This window comes from Schistocerca americana, chromosome X (genome assembly GCF_021461395.2).
Source record: "Schistocerca americana isolate TAMUIC-IGC-003095 chromosome X, iqSchAmer2.1, whole genome shotgun sequence".
Taxonomy (NCBI): domain Eukaryota; kingdom Metazoa; phylum Arthropoda; class Insecta; order Orthoptera; family Acrididae; genus Schistocerca; species Schistocerca americana.
This window is the reverse complement of record NC_060130.1, coordinates 828,319,913-828,346,029: the sequence shown is the minus strand read 5'-3', so window position 1 is coordinate 828,346,029 and position 26,117 is coordinate 828,319,913.

Genomic DNA, 26,117 nt, shown 5'->3' with positions numbered 1-26,117 from the left:
TTACTGTTCTTGACACACAATCTATAAGTGAGCGGCTCTTGCAGTAGTATTGAGTCATTATACCCATAGTAAAATTATAGGCATCAATGCCCGACTTGCACTTTTCCACTACAAGTTTTCAGTCTGTTGCCTCAGCAGTGCCACTGAGTGTAGCTGAACCCCAGTGAGCCGGAAAGACACCGGACTAGCATTTGGGAAGATGGCGGTTCAGATCTCCGTTCGGTCGTCCACGTTTATATTTTCCTTGCGGTCTCTAAATTGTTTAAGGAAAATGGTGGAGTGATTAGACTGAAAAGATCACGGCCGATTTCCTTCCCCAACCCGAGTTCGAGGTGCGTTTCTAAAGGTCATGAACGGGATGTCGCGCCCTAATATTCTTTTATTCTTTTAATTCCACTACTAGCCTCGACATAAAGATTCTGCACTTGCCCCCGAAAGGCGAAGGTCCCGAGTTCGAGTCTCGGACCGGCACACAGTTTTAATCTGCCAGGAAGTTTCATATCAGCACACACTCCGCTGCAGAGTGAAAATCTCTTTCTTGAAAGATTCTGTCATTTACAAAAGGCGGGATTTAATCAGAATTTGTTAAAAGTGGAGCAAACTATAGTATCAATAAGGCCATGAGATTATGATGAACTGAAATAATTGAGTTGTATTGAACTATTGAGAAAGCTGTTTCTTTCATCATTAACAAGTGAATATGAGTTGGCAAATATTAGCTGAATGGTTCACATAGACAACATAAGGGCTCCTAACTGCGTATGGAGTAACGTATCATAGCAGAGTCCCTAGCTCCAGTATGTCCCTACATTTAATCGAGATATAGCGTATTTCCATACCTGACAATATTTTGCAAATTTCAGGGGGTGTCATATTCTGATACGCATCGTAGTCGGCAAACACGGAACACGAGAGGAGGGGCTGGCTTAGACCGCCGGCTGAATGTGTGGATCGGCAGCGATCCAGTTTTCACGCAATTTTTCACGTTCATCAGTCTGAGTGGTGTAGGGCAGTCTACGGTTCCTCTTCCCCCGCTTCCATCGAACTATGTCGAACACAATTTAGTTGCTTTCGTTCTTTACATGTTCCAGATCAAAGTGGCGCACATTGTTTTTGTACCATTGCTGCTATAAAGAACAAATTCTGCTCAGGTTTCCCTGGATAACTATTTGAAGAGTACTGCATACCGAAAGGGGAAAAAAGAAGATAGTTAAAAATACGGAGAGGAAACAGTTACTGTTGAATCACAACAGGAGAAATCTGGTAGAACAGTTTAAATATCTTGGAGAATGGATAGATCCCAACGCATCTAAAAAAGGATCCTTGCACTCAACAAGCGCTCTTGGTGTCAAACGTAAATATGTGACAGAAAGGGAACCCCCATCACCGAAAGTAATTGCTGTTGTGTGGTGGCTTGCTTGCACGCAGCAACTACACAGCCTCATCACACGGCGTAACAGGGTAAGGCATAAGCTAAACGAAAACATATGCAACACAGGATACGAACAGCTTACAATAACTTATTAAAAGAAATATTACATAACTTAACTGCAATCTGAAGATGGTGAGTGTCAATAGTTTAAAGTCGACTTGGGCTAAACTGTCTTTAACTCTGTTCTACTTCTGAATTTAGTGAATGATAACTATGAACAATCGCAGAATTCCCAGTTGGGCTCTTCTTGGCATCGACTATAGACACTGCATCATAACTTGTTCCATAGATCATGAATACGTCATTTCTTAATGATGTGGAACGTGTCAGTTTAACATAAATTTCCTTTACGTAATATAATTTAATATTTTTTTTACTCTTTCTGTAGTCTTCGCTGTTGTCATACTATACACTGGTTACAGAATATGAGTCATTTTGTCAGAATACGTTACCGTAACAAGTAAATGTGATGAATAGTGAGAACAGCCGAGATACCACATAGACGTGTACAGAAATGAAAACAACAAATAATCTGGTGTGAATTATATTACAACGAAGGAATTCAAGAGTGAAGACTTCAAAAACGGAACACAACTTCAAAAAGGTTAAAGACATAGGTTCTGACAGAGCACAGAGAAACTGATTGCTTCATTTGTTGCAGCTTATGTGACAAACTATTATGTTTTCGTCATTTCCTTGGGAGTGTTCCAATTCACGAAACGATACGAAAACCTATATCGGGCTATGAGGCATATCTCACTCACCTACCAGTCGTACAAATTAGGTGCGTCGATAAGAGATTCCTATCATATGGCACACGTACTGTCACTAATGCCGTGTATGTCACACCAGAAGCGTTTTCCGGTGGAGGATTCGGTTGACTTGTCATCACAGATTTGCTGTTCCCATTCGAAAGCCACTTTCTTTCGGCTGCTAATACAGTAGTTTTGCAGATTCAACTGTCATTATAGGTCCCTACCTTACACCTTACTGTTCGAAACGAACGTTACACGACGACACAGACACAAATTTGAATACAGCGAACAGCGGGGGATGGTTCAAATGGCTCTGAGCACTATGGGACTCAACATCTGAGGTCATCAGTGCCCTAGAACTTAGAACTACTTAAACCTAACTAACCTAAGGACATTACACAGATCGATGCCCGAGGCAGAATTCGAACCTGCGACCGTAGCGGTCGCGCGGTTCCAGACTGAAGCGCATAGACCAGCTCGGCCACAGCGGCCGGCCGAACAGCTGGGGAAAACTATAATTAGCAAGAGAGAGGTCTGAGCACGGCTCGCCCGCTTCGCAGTCCAACACCAAAACCACTTATTCTCGACACCACTTCTCAGCCCGGCTGCTATATATTGGACTTCTTATTCTTGGACCGTTCACTACTTTTATTTTGCTTTTTTCCACAGTCCAGTATATCCTTTTCCACTTTTAATGATTGATCTGTGTTCAGCTGTGACGAGCTGTCCACTGGCCCTCTTGCCACCAAATGTGAGAGGGGTGCGACGGGGAGTTTCCTTTGTGAGTGCAGCCCTTGGTCGGCTTACATCCGCGTTGGGTGGATAGGTGTCCACTTGGGAACTGTTTGTCACTTCTGGGGGAAACATTAAGTAGTCAGTGTTATGTATACCTTCCATGGCGTCTGACCATAAATATGTTGCATCTCTCTGGAGACTGGTCCTACTGAATGGCACCCTCTCTGTGTATGGATGTGTACCGTATCTTCTGGCGGACATAGCAAATAACCTACAAACTTTCCAAAGGTACAGTCGTTGTTCTTCAATGCTATTCATTTTACTAGACGCTCTGCATCCAGCAAAATGCCTCATACTGAATAAGAAAGATCTAGTAGAGCAATTAGGGGCCAAATAAAGCATGTTTCAGAGAAATCTCTTTAGTCGAGTGAAATAAAATGAAGTTTGCAGAAGATAACTCAGTTATGATCTATAGCCACGTTTGGAGAATGTTAGACACAATTAGGGAAAAAAGAGGGAATTAAAGCAGTAAAATAACACTTGAATCGCAATCTAGAGAATGCCGGTTCGGTTTCCTGTCAGTGCTTCCAGATTTAAGTTTAGCTTGGTTTCCTAACATAACTTAAGGTATGTGCTGGAATAGTTTAGTCGGAAACAACACGGCCGATTTCCATCCTCATCCTTCACCAAATCGAGCCCCTAACGTCCTCGATGTCGACGGGAAGTTAAACACATCTCTTCCTTCAATATGGAAATGATAACTGCTTTCAGCAGTCACCAGATATGAATGACATCAGAAAGATTGTGCACTCGGATATTTGTCAGCTTTTTGACTAACGCCGGCCGGAGTGGCCCAGCGGTTCTAGGCGCCACAGTCTGGAACCGCGCGACCGCTACGGTCGCAGGTTCGAATCCTGCCTCGGGCATGGATGTATGTGATGTCTTCAGGTTAGTTAGGTTTAAGTAGTTCTAAGTTCTAGGGGACTGATGACCTCAGCAGTTAGGTCCCATAGTGCTCAGAGCCATTTGAACCATTTTATTCATTTATTTATTTATTTTTTTTTTTTTTTTGACTGACAGAGAAGAAGTCGCCTCTTTTTAAAAAATCGACGAAGATTTGCAAGATGTAGGCTTCTCACATGGCAACATCATGAAAAAAAGAAATTAGATGGACAAGGGAGTTTCAGGCAAGGAAAACAAATAAGCTCTTCGCAAGAGATAGAATACTAGACCAATTTTAAAGGTTTCTTTAAGAAACAAGGTTAAACTACTGGAGTCTTGGAGGAACCGTAAAAAATGTAGAGAGAAAACTTATTCTTCTAATGGTATAGTGTTAGTAAACACTTGTGACTTGTGGCATTATGAGCAATTCCCGTCTTTTAACCTTCCGTTAAGGTAAGAACTGATGGAGTTCTCAGCCAGAAATGAAATCTCAACTTTGTTCGAAGACCTTGTTTGGATACTCGTTACACAAGAACGCGACTATTTGCGAATACTCCTAAGCGAAAAGTAAACGGAAATACCGTTACGCGTCAAGCGGCATATTCTTCTTTTTAACTTCAGAAAGGTAATCAGGTTTTTATTGAATTTGTTTAGTGTATCGCTGTGAGCTGGATGTTTACTGAAACCAATCGATAGGGAGAGGCAGGGAGGAGGGTGACTGGCGTTGTGATTCACCCGTAGCGATGCCCGGGGGGCCAGTTAGCCAGCAGTGGTGGGGGTCGGCTGGCGCCACGCGGCTCTGCAATCAATCTGGTGGCGGGCGGCCCGCCGCCTCTTTTAACGCGACACTTCCTGCGACCGCCGGCTACACGCCCCCCGCTCCTGCTAGAAGCGCGTCTTGGCCGCTCATCCGTAATCGTATAACTCTCCAAAATTTCATCACGATCCCCTGCAAACTATCATCTGTAATCTGGCAAAGGTGACAGTTCTGGAGTAGTTTGGTTTGGTCTCGTTTGTGTGGCGCTGAACTGCGCGGTCATCAGCGAGCTCTGGAGTAGTGTAGAGCTAGAAGGACGATAGTGCACCATAGTTGACACCATCTGAGACTACGTGTCTATCCTCGAGATGCATGGATCTTTGTCTTCAAGATATTTAAAATGTAAATTATTACTGAAATACTGTCATTCAATTTTTCTTCTGTGATACAATATACTGATCAGGACTCTGTTAGCCTGATATCGCATAACCAGGTTACGAATTTCTTGTTGCGTGATATCTCTATCGTTTTCTGCTCTTCCGAGTGTTTCAGTAAAGGGTCTAATCTGTATGGTAGACTAACTTTGTCTTCTTTATCTTCTGGTGTGGTGATGTCTATTACGTAGTTCCTAGCACTCCAGAATGCTGCAGATTCATTTGCATGCATTTGACATGTTGTGTATTCTGCACTCTAATGATATTAAACAGATTGTACTGCAGTTATCACTACACAATCATTTAATTATCTATGTTCTATTGTTATTTTATGCTAGAAACTATGCGCACCCAATTTTGCATCCTGCGTCTTTTCCTAATCCTAGCGTCCGTCTCGGTAATTAGCAAAGTACATTTCTATTGTATGTCTTGATGAAGTTATTGTCAATCTTTGTCTCAATGTTTTGTAATTCTTTACATGGTTTTTGCCGATGGATAACACACTTTTTTCATTTCAAGTTGCTCTTACACACAGTTTTATTTTTCCGCAGATAAAGGATCGCTGAGAGGTTGTTTATTCCAGTACGATGTGCCCCCCATATATATTACCTAAACATATTGAGAATTTTGATCATTACTTTTGCCTCGATGTTTTAAAGTTGGAAATTTTGAGAGGACTGTAATTTGAGACGGTGGAACAGAAACAAGGGGCTGCCTCAGGTAAGGCTGCTTCTCTTTGAAGACGATGACTAGACTTTAACGTAGAAGCTAGAACAGATGTCTATTCACCGATATCTGTAATCCGACTAAGATAGAAGTCGGCCGTGCCCTCAGGAGCTCAGTTCATCAACATACCTGACGATGGTGACATGTCTGATCGCTGAAATATTGTGCCTGTTGTACTCTATGGACCGGCAGTACACCCTTGGAGTCAACAAATACATCGGGGGAGCTGAATAATCACAAACAAAGACGTATTTCGTTCATCATGATATTAGAACCTGCAGTATGTTGCGTAGGACCTTGCCGATCACTTATTGATGACTCAGAGTTATTGAGAGCTTCTGAATCTTTTGTATTAGTTTTCCGGTAGTTCCATATCAGGGGAAGAGTTTCTACTACTTCGTATGCTCCAGGAACAATTTCGTAACTGTCCGATGAAAAATATCGACGACTTGTTCCTACCTGTGTTCAAAATGGTTCAAATGGCTTTAAGCACTATGGGACTTAACATATCAGGTCATCAGTCCTCTAGACTTAGAACTACTTAAACCTAACTAACCTAAGGACATCGCACACATCCATGACCGAGGCAGGATTCGAACCTGCGACCGTATCAGCAGCGCGGTTCTGGACTGAAGCGCCTAGAACCGCTCGGCCACAGCGCGCAGCGTCCTACCTGTGTAATGGATACATTCCAGCATCCGCATCTCGCACATGTTGTCTACAGATATTGTGGCTGTGAGTGCAGGGAAATCAGTGAAGAGATTTACATCACTATCAAGATTTGGGAAGTTTTTCTTTTCGTGGCATGTAGCTTCAGAATTATTGTAAATTACATAATCCACAGACGCATATACCGACGAAATATTTCCGTCCAACGGAAACTGCAATCTGGATAGTATAGTGCCTGTTTTGGCAGTTTGTAATTTTAGTGTGTTCCGAAGAAGGCCTGGTTATCCGCGCTGAAACCTAGGTCAACATCCGGTTTCTATTTGCAATCGAGGCGGATTCTTTATATTCATTCACTTGGAGGAAATGCTGGATTGATTGTGTTAGTAAGACATGGCGGATCCGTTATGCACTAGCACGTTGTCAGTAATGACCTACATACTGGAAGATTTGTTGAGATTATTTTCATCTTATTTTTTTAAATTATTACTTATACAACCTGATCAGACTAGGGCCATCAAGTTCTTCCTTATGTCTCCTCATTCTGAATAAATCCGAGTTGTTGTGCAAATGTTTTTCTCTGTAATATCTGCAACACCAAAGAAACGCGTCTCAAATATCAATAATCTCATTGACCTGAACGGTACTGTCACATACAAGACACTATATCTACGGAATATAAAGACCATCATTTCGAAAAGAAATTTTGTAGAGGCATCTTTGTCCATAAAATAAGTTATACGTAAGTGTATCAGACAGCTGGTTCTGGCCCTTGACGGAAAATAGACGTTAGAAACATTTTTGTATCATCCTGGGAGTACAACGGAAGATGCGGCAGTCTTACAGTTCCACATCAACGAACTATAAATAACACCCTATGTAAAGCAAAAGCGATTCGTTCATCGTGCTCAGACAACAGCATAGGCATATCCACATGCTTTAGAAGCAGTGATTTATGCTGAAAAGCCAAAGAAACTGGTACACCTGCCTAATATCGTGTATGGCCCTCGCGAGCATGCAGAAGTGCCGCAACATGACATAGCATGTACTCGACTAAAGTCTGAAGTAGTGCTGAACGGAACTGACATGAATCCTGCAGGTCTGCCCATAAATCCGTAAGAGTACGACGGTGTGGAGATCTCTCCTGAACAGCATGTTGTAAGACACCCTAGATATGCTCAATAATGTTCATATCTAGAGAGTTTGGTGGCCAGCGGAACTGTTTAAACTCATAAGAGTGTTCCTTGAGCCACTCTGTAGAAATTCTGGACATGTAGGGTATCGCAATGTCCTGCTGCAGTTGCAGAAGTCCGTCGGGATGCACAAGGGACATGAATGGATGCAGGTGACCAGACAGGATGCTTATGTACGTATCACCTGTCAGAGTCGTATCTGGACGTATCAGGGGTCCCATATCACCCCAACTGCACACACCCCACACCATAACAAAGTCCCTACTGGCTTGAACAGTGTCCCGCTGACATGCATGCTCATGGATTCATGAGGTTGTTTCAATACCCGTACGCGTCCATCGGCTCGATGCAATTTGAAACGAGACTCGTCCAACCAGGCAACATTTTTGCAGTCATCACCAGTCCAGCGTCGGTGTTGACGGGCCCAGGCGAGGCGTAAAGCTTTGTGCCGTGCAGTCATAAAAGGTACAACAGAGGACCTTCGGCTGCTAAAGCCCATATGCATGATGTTTCGTTGAATGATTCGCAAGCTAACACTTTTTTATGTGTTCGGTTGTGTCCGCAGCTCGTGGTCGTGCGGTAGCGTTCTCGCTTCCCGCGCCCGGGTTCCCGGGTTCGATTCCCGGCGGGGTCAGGGATTTTCTCTGCCTCGTGATGACTGGGTGTTGTGTGATGTCCTTAGGCTACTTAGGTTTAAGTAGTTCTAAGTTCTAGGGGAATGATGCCCATAGATGTTAAGTCCAATAGTGCTCAGAGCCATTTGAACCATTTTTTTGTTCGGTTGTTTTGGGGGGAGAAGAACAAACAGCAAGGTCATCGGTCTCATCGGATTAGGGGTGGGAGTCGGCAGTGCCCTTTCAAAGGAATCATCCCGGTATTTGCCTGTAGCTATTTAGGGAAATCACGGAAAACCTAAATCAGGATAGGAGGACGCAGGATTGAACCGTCGTCCTCCAGAATGCGAGTCCAGTGTGCTAACCAGTGCGCCACCTCGAACGATACTTGTTGATGGCCCAGCATTTAAATCTGCAGCAATTTGTGGGTTACTCTACTGTCGCGCTGAACGATTCTCTTCAGTCGTCGTTGGTCTCATTCTTGCAGGATCTTTTACCAGTCGTAGCGATGACAGAGATTTGATGTTTTACCGAATTCCTGATATTCACGGTACACTCGTGAAATGGTCGTTCGGAAAATCTCCACTTCATCGATACCTCGGATATGCTGTGCCCCATAGCTCATGTGCCAATTATAACACTACGTTCAAATTCAGTTAAATCTTAGTAACTTATTGTAGCAGCAGTAACCGATCTAACTACTGCGCCAGACATTTGTTGTCTTATATAGGCGTTTCCAACTGCAGCTCCGTATTCTGCTTGTGTACATAGCTCTGTTTAAAAAATGGCTCTAAGCACTACGGGAATTAACATCTGAGGTCATCAGTCCTCTAGACTTAGAACTACTTAAACCTAACTAACCTAAGGATATCTCACACATCCATGCCCGAGGCAGGATTCGAACCTGCGACCGTAGCAGCAGCGTGGTTCCGGACTGAAGCGCCTAGAACCGCTCGGCCACAACGGTTGGCCAAATCTCTGTATTTTAATGCGCAATCCTATACCAGTTTCTATGGCGCTTCAGTGTATACGCTAGTGAAAGGCTCGTCCTCTCCCTTTCTTTCATTTCGATACTCTCTGCAACAATAACTATTACTCAGGACTAAAGAGGGTGCGAGAGGCGAGAAGACCAAGAAAAACCACTTTTAGGTGAAAATTTTGCATTACAACGGATTGGGCCTCTCTAGAGCTGAATGAACACGTAAACGGATGTGCTGTCCTTTTTTATATATTTTTTCCCTTCCTTTGAAGCACCTGTTGTAGACATAAGGGTACACTCTAGAAACAAAGTGATTGCCGGTGAGAAAGAGAAGGCCGACAGAGAGTTTGTTTCAAGAAGTACGCTGATGGCCAGCAAGTGGCTACCTGGAGGCATCTAGAGATCGTGGACAAAGAGTATGTGTTTGCCAGCTTTCCAATCACATGCTCGTATTTACCGGTACCTCTGCGCGCTCCCTCGGCAAAGGAGGGCCTGCGACGAAAGGCCAAATTTGAATCGGGTGACGGGAGAGAAGATTTTCCGAAAACTTATTTGCAAACCGCATTGGAGAAGTGCCTCTACACAAAAGCAAAAAGGGGGAGGAAAAAAGCAGTGACTGGTGTCACCCCTGACATTTAGCGGGCGCGTAGCCGTGAAAAATGCTCGCAGCTGGCCCAAAAGCCTCTCTGGCGCATACTTGGCCAAGAAGAATGTTATTTAGCTGCTTCCGTTCCCTTGTTAACTGAGCTGTAAAATGAAGAGCTCGTCTGGGATGCACACAGGTATAACTCGCAGCGCGCCGGCCCCTGCAAAAGTGTCAGAACGACTTTCATTCTCGGCGGACGTTGTATTCCCGCGCATAACGCTTTGTCCAGACACTGGCGAATATAAGCTTTCTTTTCCAACTGAAGAACGAAGATCATTTTGCCTGTGGCGCCTGGAGTCATTCGTAAAACTCTTTACACGTCCTAATTCTGTGTACGGTTGTGGATTTCTCGAATTGTCTGACACGTGTATATAGAAACAGCATTATTGAATCAACTCAGATGTCGATAAAACTGTGTTTGCGAACTTTATGAACGAAAGTTTGGTTCATCATACATTCTGCCTTAACTGGCTGCCAAACTGAAACCTAATATTTAAGAAAGAATCATTCAGACTACCGCGTCGAATGTCACAGAGTTTCAAAAGCCATAAGCAAATTTGTATTGTACTACTCGTAGGAAAACGACGGTGTTTTGAGTTATATAACTGAAATTCACTGAATGCTCTCTGGACATGGAACTAACTGCATGGTCCGAAAATTGTCAGTTGACCCTAAATAACGAAAAGTGTGAGGCCATCCACATGAGTGCTAAAAGAAATCTGTAAAACTTCGGTCTCACGATAAATCAGTGAAAGCTAAATGCCGTAGATTCAACTAAATACCTAGGAATAACAATTATGGCCAACTTAAATTTGAAGGAACACATAGAAAATGTTGTGGGGAAGAGTAAATAAAGACTGCGTTTTAATGGCAGGATACTTAGAAAATGTAACAGATCGACTAAGGGGACTGCCAACACTACGCTTGTCCGTCCTCTTTCAGAATACTGCTACGCGGTGTGGGATCCTTACCAGACAGGACTGGGAGAGTTCATCGAAAAAGTTCAAAGATGGGCAGCATGTTTCGTATTATCGCAAAATAGAGGAGAAAGTGTCACTGAAATGATACAGGGTTTCGGACGGACATCATTAAAATAAAGGCTTTTTTCGTTGCGGCGGAATCTTCTCACTAAATTTCAATCACCAACTTTCTCCTTCGAATACTAAAATATTTTGGCGACAGGAAGGGTATCCGGCCGCTCTCTACGACTATTATTGACAAACGCAAGAATTAAGATGCCGACACGGATACGGTATAAAGGTCAGGAAGAAGAAACTGTTACAGGTAACGCAATGCCCTCACTTCAGCATTTTGTGTCTTTAAATTCGTTGAATATACAGGACATACATTATTACAGAAAACTACAGGTTACTTTGTACTTGATCTCTATCATAAAACCAACCTTAAACTCTAACTATACTATTCTCTCCCTCCCTTTCCTCGCAGAATCATAAACTAAAACAAACTACAAGAGGCGTTTTCTTATCAAGAAGTTTCACGACGTCCATCTCCCCCGCGTGCGCTTTTGTTTTGTTACCACCATGTCAACTGTAGTAAAAGCAAAAGAGTATTTTCCCATTTCGTGCTATGCATGACTAAAAGTAGGTCTTCTCTTTCTAAGTTCGCGCACAGAGTGCATGTATCTATCCGTTACTTGAGAAGAAATCACAGGTAGGTGTAGTACAAGTAATTATTGGGTATTTTCGTCTTTTTCAGTCTTCACAGCCAACTTAGGCAGCTTCTTAGTTCTTGATGGTCACCACTCATGGCTTATTTTCCTATAAGTAATCATGTATTAGCAAAAAAAAAAAAAGAAAAGAAAAAAAATGACTCTGAGCACTATGGGACTTAACATCCGAGGTCATAAGTCCCCTAGAACTTAGAACTACTTAAACCTAACTAACCTAACGACATCACACACATCCATGCCCAAGGCAGGATTCGAGCCTGCGACCGTAGCGGTCGCGCGGTTCTAGACTGAAGCGCCTAGAACCGTTCAGCCACACCGGCCGAAATGCATTGGCAGTTTCAGTATTCTTCGATTACTATACTCTTTGCTTCCTTGTCGAAAGTGTATTAAAACACTTCACTTTCAACTTGAATGACAAGAAGTATCTATGTATTTTATATTTGCTTCGAACAAAATGCAAACATACTTCGCGCTCTCTATTCCAGATTCTGTATCCCATCTTCAGTGCTTTCAACACGGCCACTCTGACAACAACAGTTAAACGTTCATTGTTATTTTATTATTATGTTAATTTTCTCTGATACAATATTTGTCAACAAAAAGTTGAAAATCGAAAAGAATTGCACGATAGATCTCCAGCAGAAGTACGAAACAACAGGTTTTGTGCTCTTCGCTGTCTATCCTATCTGCGTCTATAATAATAAGAAAATCATGAATGAGATTATGCTGCCTGTGTAAACCTAGTGACATGCTAGCACCATGATCAACACGTTACAGTCATGGAATGTGCGGCTGGTCCCGGCGGAGGTTCGAGTCCTCCCTCGGGCATGGGTGTGTGTGTTTGTCCTTAGGATAATTTAGGTTAAGTAGTATCTAAGCTTAGGGACTGATGACCTTAGCAGTTAAGTCCCATAAGATTTTTAAAAAATGTTACTTTCGTCACAGTTTAACATATAACTTCAGCGCATGATCTTATGCATGTTTACTCCCAGTTATGTGCCTGACTCGTCGTGCAGGTAAGCGCTACTACATTTTAATTTATGGTTTAATCAATTAGTTTGCGTTTCAGTGCAATTATAGTTGATTACTCTCTTGTCAAGATGTGACCGGAAATTACAACATATTTTTATCAAGTAACACTTTCTCGTAAATAACAGTATTATCTACTAAATACGCGGGATTGTTAACACTATGCGCTTAAACGATATTATGTATTGTGAACGGCTGAAATTACTTGCGTCACTAGATGATTCTTCGTCCACGATAACGCGCTGATCACTGTCATGAAAATGACAGAGAAAATAACCAGTCACACTACACTTTTATGATACTTTAATTTACTTGCGGCTCAGGACTCACAGAAATAAATCATTAAGTTTATGAGGGTACCGAAAGTACAATACATATCCGTTACCACTTTCAAATAACGTCGCCGAAATACTGCATAAAAGATTTCAACGTTGCCCGTCGAATCGTTAACGCTAATTCTGCCACCTCTTATGAGAATTTCCAACGCTATTCTGCAAACGCACTATTGCTTTCCCCATTAGTTTATCATTTTGTCGATTATCTGCTGCGTGAAGAGTTGTTTTTCAGTGAATAACTGGACAATTGCTGACGAAACTATGTAGCCTGCTACAAACTTCTATTTGTTTTGGAGCATGAATCTCTCCCATTTAGAAGGTAAAAGCTTCTGTACTCTGTTTTGTTTTTGTTTGTTAGACTGACCATACAATTCTGATCGTTACAAAACAAGCAGAAACAAAAGTTTCTGTTCAATTTAGCAAACTCTAGATTAACGTAGTGGACTCGTAAATATAAATAAACGATTGACGTTACTTCAATTGTAATTTGTTTACACGTACGTAAATTACGAGTCTCTTGAGTCCAGTGTTTACCCCTATATACGGGAGATCTTTGTAACGGTGTTACTGGGTTGCTGTTGACCGATGTGAATGGATTCTGTAATGGTACAATCGCTTACCGTTAAAATTCTAGCAATCCCAGGCGTTGTTCTCATTATAATAACAAATTAGGTCGTGCAAGTGTTCAAATATTTCCTTAATGGAAACGTAACTAAAATGTGAAGTAATGTAAGATAACAGAAGGAGTTGAAAAAGTGGGGAAAACGTATGTCGAGTCCAGGGAATAATGCTGATTAAAAATATCAACAGCAGGCCCTTAGTGTAGAAATATCATAAAAATGAATTATTACGATTTTTGACGGAACAATCGTTGTATATTTTTACTTGCTTCTAGCAGTCGTTCTATCCAGACCAGCCACGGGTGACGTTTTGACTGTAGCTACGTGTCACTGTGTAAGAAGTGGGCCGCTATCTGAAGCTATGCTGTCGTGATGGGCCAAAACAAACGGCGAGCAAGCAGTTCCTGAAACTTCTTATCTGAGGTCGATACCCAAAACTGAGTAAGTCACAGAAGTATGTGAGGAAATTTGGTACTGTCCTAACCTTTTGCAGTGATAAGCGGCATGAGAATTCAGAAGGCAATTCACATCACTGCGTTGAAGACAATTATATTCACAGGACATGTTGCCTAGAACTGAAAAAGTATTATCATGAGTTCTCTGTCGGCAAAATATTCCGAGTTGGTCCTCCATTCCGATAGTCGTCAGGGGACTGATAAGTGGAAGGTAAACATGAGGAAAAGATCGAATAACCAAAGAAAGTCTAAGAGTTGGAGTGTGGAATGTCAGAAGAATGAATGTGGAAGAGGAGCAAGAACATTTGGAAAGTGAAATACAAAACCTCAATCTAGGTATAGTGAGAATCAGCAAAGTGATATGGAAAGAAGCTAAAGGATTTCTTGTCAGACGACTATAGAGTAAATTCTTCATTTGTGTGGCCATATTGTCCGTAGTTGCTTTACAATTCTCGAGGGTATTTTGTTCTGTCGTTGCAACTAAATAATTAACTAAGTAATGAAAAAAACCAACCAAATAACACCAACTCATACAACTTGAACTACTACAAAAAATGGCATACAGTGACCTACCAGAACAAATTCACACACAAAATAGGTAACATATTCAAAACACAAGGCATAAACATTGCTTACAAAACAAACAACTCAATACAGAAGCACATCTAAAAACTGAAATCAAAACCAGACAGATACCAACAATCTGGTACCTACCAGCTCAGTTGTAGAGATTGTGAAAAGCTATACATTGGAATGACTGGTAGGACATTTAACAGAAGATATAATGAACACATCAGAACAATTAAATACGGTACGAACCATTCGGAATTTGCAGATCATCTGAAACAAGAACACCATAGACCAAGCGATACTGAAAAAGATATGAATATCACAAAAATCAATAAGTACTGTCGCCTCCTCCCTTTCCAAGTAAATTTCCAAATATGTAGAACATTAATACAAAATAAACAGTTGCTCAGTGACCAAATAAATGTTGGAAACCAGATTGCATATATAATAATTGATGAAATTACATGAAAAAGAGCCTTTTCCATACTTCACCCCCTCCAATTTTACCAACCCCCCCCCCCCCCCCCCACTCACAATTTCATTTCACTTCTTGCTCCTCACCATCTCCTCTACCTCACACTCCATCACACTACTGTACACTTACGACCACTGATCATGGTTTCTCCCTCCCCCACACCAAAAGGAAAAAAAAAAAGAAATAATCCCTCCATCATTATTCCTTCCCTACTCGTACACGGTATATAAATACACAGTAACATAATTAAATAGAATTACGCACTTAGAATAATTTAATAAAGAAAGAAAATAAGAAGTAGTGTTGTAGATCAAAGACAAAATAGTGGGAAGGTTATGTTGGAAACACTACAAAACACAAACCACAACACATACTTGAAGTACAAAAACAAGCAGAATACAGTTTGTTGTGAAAAACATAAGAAATGCATAGTGCTGCAGAACAACTAAAAATTAGCTAAAAATTATCAGTGCCTAATGCAGAAAAACAACGATATGCTAGCAGACGGCAATTCCTGATGTAAACGAGAAATCACGCTAAGATCACCGTAAGTACAAATCAACATACTCTTAACGAACTGTTTTTCGATCTTAAAGCAAATCAAAATGTAAATAACTTCATTACAGACCACTGATGATGCTTTACCTCAATAAAGCGTAACGTGTGGGGAAAAAAAATCACGCATTTTTGTAGCTGCAAAGACAGAAAAAAATACCCTCAAGCCTATACAGTAATATAAAACGCTTCAGAAAGTGGTATAACGGGACTACGATTTGGTATGAAAACATGAAATGTGTTCACAGTTGCGAATATGGACGGCATTCAGCTGTATAACAGAATGACAGCATTAAAAATTTGTTCCTGACCGAGACTGAAGCTGGATTTCCCGCTTATCGCGAGCGGTCACCTTACCGTTAGGATTTCCGATCAGAATTCACGGCCAGCTCCAAACTTCCATATGTCGTGAACTATGGGTCATCATTTCATGTTACAGCTGATGGCTGTCCATATTCGCAAGTGCGAATACATTTAATGTATTTGGTAACTGCTGTAGTCGCCGCAGTGCCTATCCCTTTGGACACGCACGCATATCCACAGAACCATTTCATCGTAATTTCGAATAACACAAGCACTGCAATATCGTATTGTTATGAACAGAATGGTACGACAGAGACTGGGTTACTGTGCGCCATTTAGTGGCAAGTTTGTTCTCATCAGAGTCGACAGCAAACCAATGCCAAATAAATAGTTCAGGTGTACATGACGACGTCACAAGCAGAAGATGAAAAGACGGAGAAAGTATATGAGGATATTGAATGAGCAATTCAGTACGTAAAGTGAGATGATCTAACAGTCATGGGGGGTTGGAACGAGGTAGAACGGGAAGAAATTGAAGAGAATTGGGAGAATATGTGTTAGGCAGTGGAAACGAAAAAGGAGAACCACTAGTTGAGTTCTGCAATAAATTTCAGCTGGTGATAGCTGAAACTGCTCAAAAATCACAAGAGGGAGTGGTATACTTGTAAAAGTCCTAGGGAGACAGCAATATTCCAGCTAGATTACGTCATGGTCAGAGGGAGAGTCCAAAATTAGACATTGGATTGTAAATAGTATCCAGGGGCGGATATAGACTCGGATCACAATGCAGTAATGATGAAGAGTAGGCTGAAGTTTGACAATCATACGGAAGCTTCAATATGAAAACGAGTGGGATACTGAAGTAATGAAGAATGATGAGGTGCGTTTGAAGTTCTATACATTCTGCGATAGTGAATACCACAACAGGCAATTCGGTTGGAGAGAAATGGAAATTTCTAAACAGAGAAATCACAGAAGATTGACAGAGAAATCTGATCAAAGGTATCCTCAATAGCCGAAGCCAGAGAAGGTAGTAACCCTGTACGCTGGGGTCTGTAGCGAGGTTGACGTTCTGATCACCCTAAAGATGATCCATTGGATTTACGTCGGGATTCTGGGCAGGTCAGTCCATTTCAGGAACGTTACTGTCCCCAAACCACTGTCGCATACATACTACTTTAATACAGAGTGCTCTGTCACGCGGGACTGCTACGGTCGCAGGTTCGAATCCTGCCTCGGGCATGGGTGTGTGTGTTGTCCTTAGGTTAGTTAGGTTTAAGTAGTTCTGAGTTCTAGGGGATTTATGATCTAAGATGTTGAGTCCCATAGTGCTCGGAACCATTTGAACCATTTTTTTGCTCTGTCACGCTGATACAACGAATCATCGTCTCCGGACTGTTTCTCCATTGTTGGCAGTACTCATTGCTGCAAAATGTGTTCATATCCTTCTGCATTTAGTGTTTTCTTAAGCGCAGCAAGAGGACCACACACTAACCGTGTGAAACACATCCACACCGTAATACAACATCTTCCGTACTTCACTGTGTGCACTACGTATGATGGCAGGTAATATTCTCCAAGCATCCGCCGAACCCACACCCTGCCACATGGTGTAGCGCGATTCATTACTCTGAAGCACTCGTTTCCTGTAGTTCACTGTCCAGTGCCGTCGCTCTGTACACAACCTCAAGATTACAGAAATGTGTGGCTCGTGCATTGTACTCCATTCTTTTGAACTCATTGCGCACAGTCATTATGCTAGATGGACTACTGGTAGCGCCTTTGAACTCACGAGTGATTAAAAAAAAATGTTCAGATGTATGTGAAATCTTATGGGACTTAACTGCTAAGGTCATCAGTCCCTAAGCTTACACACTACTTAACCTAAATTATCCTAAGGACAAACACACACACCCATGCCCGAGGGAGGACTCGAACCTCCGCCGGAATCAGCCGCACAGGCCATGGCTGCAGCGCCCCAGACCGCTCGGCTAATCCCGCGCAATCTGCATATACCGTGTGATCTTTTACAATCCCCTCAGAATGTTGGAGGGATCCCTGTCCGTCAGTAGATGAGGCCTGCCTGGTTTTGGATTACTTTTGGTTCTTCTTCCACTTTTCCACAATACATTCACATCACCAACATTCGACGTAGGCAGCTTTAAGAGGGTTGAAATGCCACGGATCGATTATTCAGGTCACTTCCGACGAATAGTCAGTGGGCTCCCCTGACCGATCCACTCTGCTGTTACTGATTCTCTACTGACAACACAACATTTCCCGCCTTCTGTTATACTGGCGGGTCCGTCTCTCGTGGCATCTAGTGGTCAGTTCCGCATTTCATATGTGTCCGTGTCACTTCTGATCAGATAATATAGGTACAAGGAAGATAACTGCGAAGAAACGTTGGGAAACAAACGAAGTACTTCCGTTGATCAACGAAAGAAAAATGTACGGAAATGTTCAGGAAAAGTCTGGAATACACAATGTATTCCAGACTTACAGCAATGTAAGTCACGAATGAAATAAATAGAAGGTTCAATTTAGTCAGGGCGAAATGGCTACAGGGAAAGTGTGAAGGAATCGAGAAAGAAGTGGTTACGGGAAGGATTGATTCAGTATACATTAAAGTCAAAACAACCTAAATTAAAAGCCAGCCGGGGTGGACGAGCGGTTCTAGGCGCTACAGTCTGGAACCGCGCGACCGCTACGGTCGCAGGTTCGAATCCTGCCTCGGGCATGGATGTGTGTGATGTCCTTAGGTTAGTTAGGTTTAAGTAGTTCTAAGTTCTAGGGGACTGATGACCTCAGAAATTAAGTCCCATAGTGCTCAGAGCCATTTGAACCATTTTTTGAACCTAAATTAAAAGCATGGGCCTCAACAGTAAGAGTGCAGTGGAAATTCCACTATTAAACGCAGAGGAGAGAGCGGATAGGCAGACAGAATAAAACGAAAGCCCCTTACGAGGGTAGAAATTGTCTGATGACGTGACAGAAGAAGAAATTTGGGTCAATAGGGAAGACACAGGAGATCATATATGCTAAACACTGACAATAAAAAGCGACATCATGGCACGGCAAGCTAAAACTGGCTGTAGGTAGGAAAAACTGTAGAGAAACAGAGAGACTGGAATACATCGAACAAATACACTGAAGAGCCAAAGAAGCTGATACACCTGCCGAATATTGTGAAGGGTCCCCGCGAGCCCGCAGAAGTGTCGCAACACGACGTGTCATGGACTCGACTAATGTCTGAAGTAGTGCTGGAGGGAACTGACACCATGAATCCTGGAGGGCTGTCCATAAATCCGTAAGAGTACGAGAAGGTGGAGATCTCTCCTGAACAGAACGTTGGAGGGCATCCCAGATACGCTCAATCATGTTCGTAACTGGGGAATCTGGTGGCCAGCGGAAGTGTTTAAACTCAGAAGAGTGTTCCTGGAGCTACTCCGTAGGAATTCTGGACGTGTGGGACGTCACATTGGCCTGCTGGAATTGCCAAAGTCCGTCGGAATGCACAATGGATATGAATGAATGCAGGTGATCAGACAGGATGTTTATGTACGTTTCACGTGTCAGAATCGCATCTAGATGTATCAGGGTTCCGATATCATCCCAACTGCTCACAACCCACACCATTACAGAGCCCTCACCAGATTGAACAGTCCTCTGCTGACATGCAAGGTCCATGGATTCGTGAGGTTGCCTTCTTAGCCGTAAGCCCGCTTGATAAAATTTGAAACGATAGTCGTCCGACCAGGCACCACGTTTCTAGTCATCAAAGGTCCAATGTCGGTGTTGACGAGACCAGGCGAGGCGTAATTCTTTGTGTCGTGCAGTCAGGAAGGGTACACGAGTGGGCCTTCGACTCCGAAAGCCCATGTTGATGATGTTTCGTTGAATGTTTCACACGCCGACACTTGTTGATTGTCCATCACTGAACTCCGCAGCAATTTGCGGAAGGGTTGCACATCTGTCAAGTCGAACGATTCTCTTCAGTCATCGTTGGCCGCTTTCTTGCAGGATTTTTTTCCGGCGGCAGCGATGTCGGAGATTTGATGATTTACCGGATTCCTAATATTCACGGTATCCTCGTGAAATGGTCATAGGGGAAAATTCCCACTTCATCGTTAGCTCGGAGATGCTGTGTCTCATCGCTCGTGCGCCGACTTTAACACCACGTTCAAACTCACTTAAATCTTTATAACCTGCCATTGCAGCAGTGGTAACCGATCTAACAACTGCGCTAGACGCTTGTTGTTTTATACAGGCGTTGCCGACCGCAGCACGGTATTCTGCTTGTTTACATATCTCTGTGTTTGAATACGCATGCCTATACCAGTATATTTGGCGCTTCAGTGTAATTGAGGATGTAAGGTGCAAGCGCTACTGTGAGATGATGAGGCTGACACTAGAAAACAGAAATGATCTTGAGAGGAAGTTCATACGAAAGTAGAGATAAGATCACATGTAAATTGAAGGTGGAGGAGGGGAGGAAGTAAAGGAAAGGAAACGGACGAGTGATGTCAGGTGCATCGGGACTTTGCGCGGAATCAGCGACGACGAGTGAAAATGCATGCCACACCAGATTTCGAACACAGGATCTACTGTTTACTAGGCATGTGCGTTAACCTACTGCGCTACCCGTGGACAGTGTTTAGCGACACTGCGCTGATTATCTCAATACGCCTCTCGGCCGATCCACATTCCCACCTAACGCCACCTATCCACAGACACTGTCCATTTCTTCCATGCTCGCTACTCTTGACATTCCCGGGGGTGGTCGAACGTATTTTCTCATCAGCACTGAAGAAGGTGGATTCGTTTCCCATCGAGGCTAATCAGTTATATGAATGTGTGGTATCTGTTCTTTCGGACATGCCCGAAATAACAGATATCACGCATTCGTATAAGAGATAAGACTGTAACATGAATTAGTATGTATTTCGTCGCACGGAAGTTTGATAAAAAATGTAGGATTTAAAAAAAAAAGTGATATTTGAAAACGACTAATTTTCAAGGTTCAGAATTTGTGGGTTTTTGTGGTTAACGATAAAAATAAGTATCAAGCATTGTAATTGGCGCCGTTTGCTATATACAGTTATTGACATTTAAAAGACAGGTGTGTGAAGCGCGAATAACGAGGTTGGAGTGTTCTCAGCTGAATGCAGTAATCTTTGCTGAACATGGGGGCTTTGCAGGAAAAGAAAAGGAATAAATATATTGAAAGATGAAAGATGACGGTAAGGCTTAAGGCAGCCACACTACTTGACTTAAATGCCCAGTGACAATTCTTTCATTTATCTAATTTCTAAATTCTTTATCATTTCTTGCTTATTCTTGGTCCCCCGGCTGCTTTTGTCTACCTTTTCAGATGGTTTTGATAATTCTTTAATTGGATCCTACTTTTTGTTGTCCTCCTTCGAGGTTTTCCATTGCTTAGCTTCGCTTCCAACACATGACATCTTAATTAGGCCGTAATTCGTTGTGTTCAGCTCTCATTATCCAAAGACTGATTGATCAGTGTCCTTTCGTCAAAATTTTTGTTATGTTTTCTGTCCGATAATTTTTGCTCTTGGACTTCTGCAGTTATCTGTTGTTGACGTACGTTCATCTTACCTAAAAATATAATAATTCAACAGAAACGTACGACGTGTGTTTTTTTCGTCATTTAGTTCACCCCTTATATCGCTGTATGTTCGAGACATGGTTGCAGGTATCACACACATTCACACAGTTTATCATTACAAAAGTCACTGATGCTGTAAATCATCCTTTCCTTTTTTTTTATTTCAGGTCTGGGTACCCTTCGACCCACTTTGTAGTTTGGTTTCAGAGCTCCAGTGAGCTTTTTTTCGATCAAAATGTGTTCAGATTATTGCAATTTTACCTTCTCGTTTCCTTTGATAGAAGGATTCAAGGATTTTCCCTGTAACTGTATCTATGTTGAGTTTTTATCCATTTTAGCTCATGTACCGATGTGAAAGTTTTGTCGTTGGTACAACAGACTTCGTTCGCTCTTTTGGATGATATGTCTGTGGAATATCTACTTTCGTTTCCTCATGGTACCACACAGTTAATAAATATTCTAGTGTATACTCACATCACTTTTCTTCTTGTAAACACAATTTTCTTGCAGAGGTTCAAATGGTTCAAATGGCTCTGAGCACTGTGGGACTTAACATCTGAGGTCATCAGTTCCCTAGAACTTAGAACTACTTAAACCTAACCTAAACTAAGGGCATCACACACATCCATGCGCGAGGCAGGATTCGAACCTGCGACCGTAGCGGTCACGCGGTTCCAGACTGAAGTGCCTAGAACCGCTCGGCCACCCCGGTCGGCTTGTAGAGGTCTGAGTATATTACTGGTAATTTTTGTTTGTCTCCTTACCATCGCCTCGAACTTCTTTTTCTCTCCTTCTCAAGTCCACAAACTGGGCTTTATATATATTCGACGTTTACTAATGTGATGCTAATCTGTAATTTATCCACAGTTAAATATTTCTTTATTTTACTCTCTTTGATAGGTTCTTCACTCGCTGACTAGTGGCTAGTGAAGTAGGTCACACGTTGTTTGGTGATTTTCACAATACTCGTTGAAATGCACGAATTACAATGTAAAGTAGTTTTCTTTGCGGAGTACCCTTCGTGATCGTAATTTCATAACGCGTGTAACTCATAATTGAACATCTACCATTCAGCCTTCCTATGCGACAAAAACGGTGCTAAACGCGAGAATTTCCGGGTAGAACTGTACATCCCTTTGTAATGCATGGGGCCCGCAAGTCGCGACTCAAGCGCGGAGGTAGGATACCTCATTCCACCGTGCTGTCGACTCTCCGGGGACAGCAAGTTAGAGAAATCGCATTTTTAGAGCTGCTCTTCCCTCGTGTCACACTTTACATTCTTACTGGGCACCGGGACTTGGCACGCCGGTCACGCGCGCCATATACGGAGAAACCTCAGAACACCTCGGCGAGTCGCGGAATTTTTACGGATGTCGACTGCTGCTGCCGTGGCCGCGCGGCGTTCGTCGATCCGGTCTGCTCCCCCAGCAGATCTTCACATTCCGTGGGAGTCCCAGCCTTTACCTCCTCTATCGTCTTATTTGTCCTCGGGGCGGTTCTCCAGTTAAACATTTTAGCTCCCCCCTAACACGATCACAGCGATTTTGTACAAGGACCAAATGGTTGCCCTTCCTCACATCCTGACAGTGTTTTAGAAATCATTTGCCGTTGCATAAATAACTGATAGCCGTTGTTTCTAGTTTGTACACTACTGGCCATTAAAATTGCTACGCCGGCCGCGGTGGTCTAGCAGTTCTAGGCGCGCAGTCCGGAACCGCGCGACTGCTACGGTCGCAGGTTCGAATCCTGCCTCGGGCATGAATGTGTGTGATGTCCTTAGGTTAGTTAGGTTTAAGTAGTTCTAAGTTCTATGGGACTGATGACCACTGATGTTAAGTCCCATAGTGCTCAGAGCCATTTTTAAAATTGCTACACCACGAACATGACGTGCTACAGACATGAAATTTAACCGGCAGGAAGAAGATGGTGTGATATGCAAACGATGAGCTTTTCAGACCATTCAGACAAGATTGGCGCCGGTGGCAACACCAATAACGTGCTGACATGAGGAAAGTTTCCAACCGATTTCTCATACATAAACAGCAGTTGACCGGCGTTGCCTGGTGAAACGTTGGTGAGAAATGCGTACCATCACGTTTCCGACTTTGATAAAGGTCGGCTATCGCCATTGCGGTTTATCGTATCACGACATTGCCACTCGCGTTGGTCGAGTTCCAATGACTGTTAGCAGAATATGGAGTCGGTGGGCTCGGAAGGGTAATACGGAACGCCGTGCTGGATCCCAACGGCCTCGTTTCACTAGCAGTCGAGATGACAGGCATCTTATCCGCATGGCTGTTACGGATCGTGCAGCCACGTCTCGATCCCTGAGTCAACACATGGGGACGTTTGCAAGACAACAACCATCTGCACGAACAGTTCGACGACGTTTGCAGCAGCATGGACTATCAGCTCGGAGACCATGACTGTGGTTACCCTTGACGCTGCATCACAAAAAAAAAAAAAATTAAAAAAAATGGTTCAAATATCTCTGAGCACTATGGGACTATACATCTGAGGTCATCAGCCCCTAGAACTTAGAACTACTTAAACCTAACTAACCTAAGGACATCACACACATCCATGCCCGAGGCAGGATTCGAACCTGCGACCGTAGTGATCGCACGGTTCCAGACTGAAGCGCCTAGAACCGCTAGGCCGCACAGGCCGGCCGATGCATCACAAACAGGAGCGCCTGCGATGGTGTACTCAACGACGAACCTGGGTGCACGAATGGCAAAACGTCATTTTTTCGTATGAATCCAGGTTCTGTTTACAGCATCATGTTGGTCGCATCCGTGTTTGGTGACATCGTCGTGAACGCACATTGGAAGCGTGTATTTGTCATCGCCATACTGGCGTATCACCCGGTGTGATGGTATGGCATCCCATTGACGGCACTTTGAACAGTGGACATTACATTTCAGATGTGTTACGACCCGTGGCTCTATCCTTCAAAACAATGTTCAAATGTGTGTGAAATCTTATGGGACTTAACTACTAAGGTTATCAGTCCCTAAGCTTACACACTACTTAACCTCAATTATCCTAAGGACAAACACACACCCATGACCGAGGGAGGACTCGAACCTCCGCCGGGATCAGCCGGCCCTACCTTTCATTCGATCCCTGCGAAACCCTACATTTTAGCAGGATAATCCACGACCACATGTTGCAGGTCCTGTACGGGCCTTTCTGGATACAAAAAATGTTCGGCTGCTGCCCTGGACAGCACATTCTCCAAATCTCTCACCAACTGAAAACGTTTTGTCAATGGTGGCCGAGCAATTGGCTTGTCACAATACGCCAGTCACTAGTCTTGATGAACTGTGGTATCGTGTTGAAGCTGCATGGCCAGCTGTACCTGTACACGCCATCCAAGCTCTGTTTGACTCAATGCCGAGGCGTTTCAAGGCCGTTATTACGGCCAGATGTGGTTGTTCTGGGTACTGATTTCTCAGGATCTGTGCACCCAAATTGCGTGAAAATGTAATCACATCTCAGTTCTAGTATAATATATTTGTTCAATGAATATTTTTAGCATCTGCATTTCTTCTTGGTGCAGCAATTTTAATGGCCAGTAGTATATTTGACACTGTAAAAGAGCCACGTATGCTTCAGTAGTTTAGATTGAGGTGATATAACTACAGTTTGTGTTCGACAGGCTTGAATGTTCCGTAGAGAAAGCTCTGTACGATTTCTTTTGCCATCCTTGGAATCTGTCTGCAGTGACTCGACATAGGCAATGATGTTAAACAATAACATTGATTCCTTTTCTTTGAGTATCTCCCGTGGGCGTGACTGAAAAGTAAATGTCTGGAATGAAAACAATGGGTGCAATATATTAATGAGAGACGTTGCTTGCATCTATCCTTTTTGGAACGCCAACCTTCGACGAAACTCTCAAACGTTATGGTAATTTATGTATCTGGATCTCATAGTGTTATCTATAACACAACATTTTCTGTTTAAACAGTCTTGTAGTGGGAAATTAATCTTGTGTGATGATCAGAAAACTGAATTTCAAGTTTTTATATTTTTGAATAAATCAAGGATTGTCGATGTGAGAAAAAGTTGTTTCAAGCATATACCTTTTTTAGTTTTTAGATATGACGTGCTCAATTTTGAAATCGAATACACGTAATTAATAGAGTTTATCCGAATCCTTCCCTGGATTCACAGAGTGTATAATTTTCAGTTTAGAAAGTGATTATCGAAACCTGATTGCCCATAAATCTCTCTGAATTCACAGCGTGGATTATAAAAAGAGTTTAAAAAATTCTGCTTTGAAAAAACACGTTTTACCGTCGTTAGAGGAAACAGGTAGAAATTTCATGGAAATATCTACAGATTTTGGACTACAGATATTATGTACATAATACTTTAATTAAATATGTAGTTTAAAAGCATATACTGATGTTCGTGAAGTTGTCTGTCGTTTGCAATACAGCTGACACTGTGGTATAGTTGTAATCTGCAACTAATCAGAATATCACTACAGTACATTACTTACATCACAAGAAAATGTTGGGCCTAGAATGAAACTGATAGTGACTATTACTGCTATACTTTCTTAC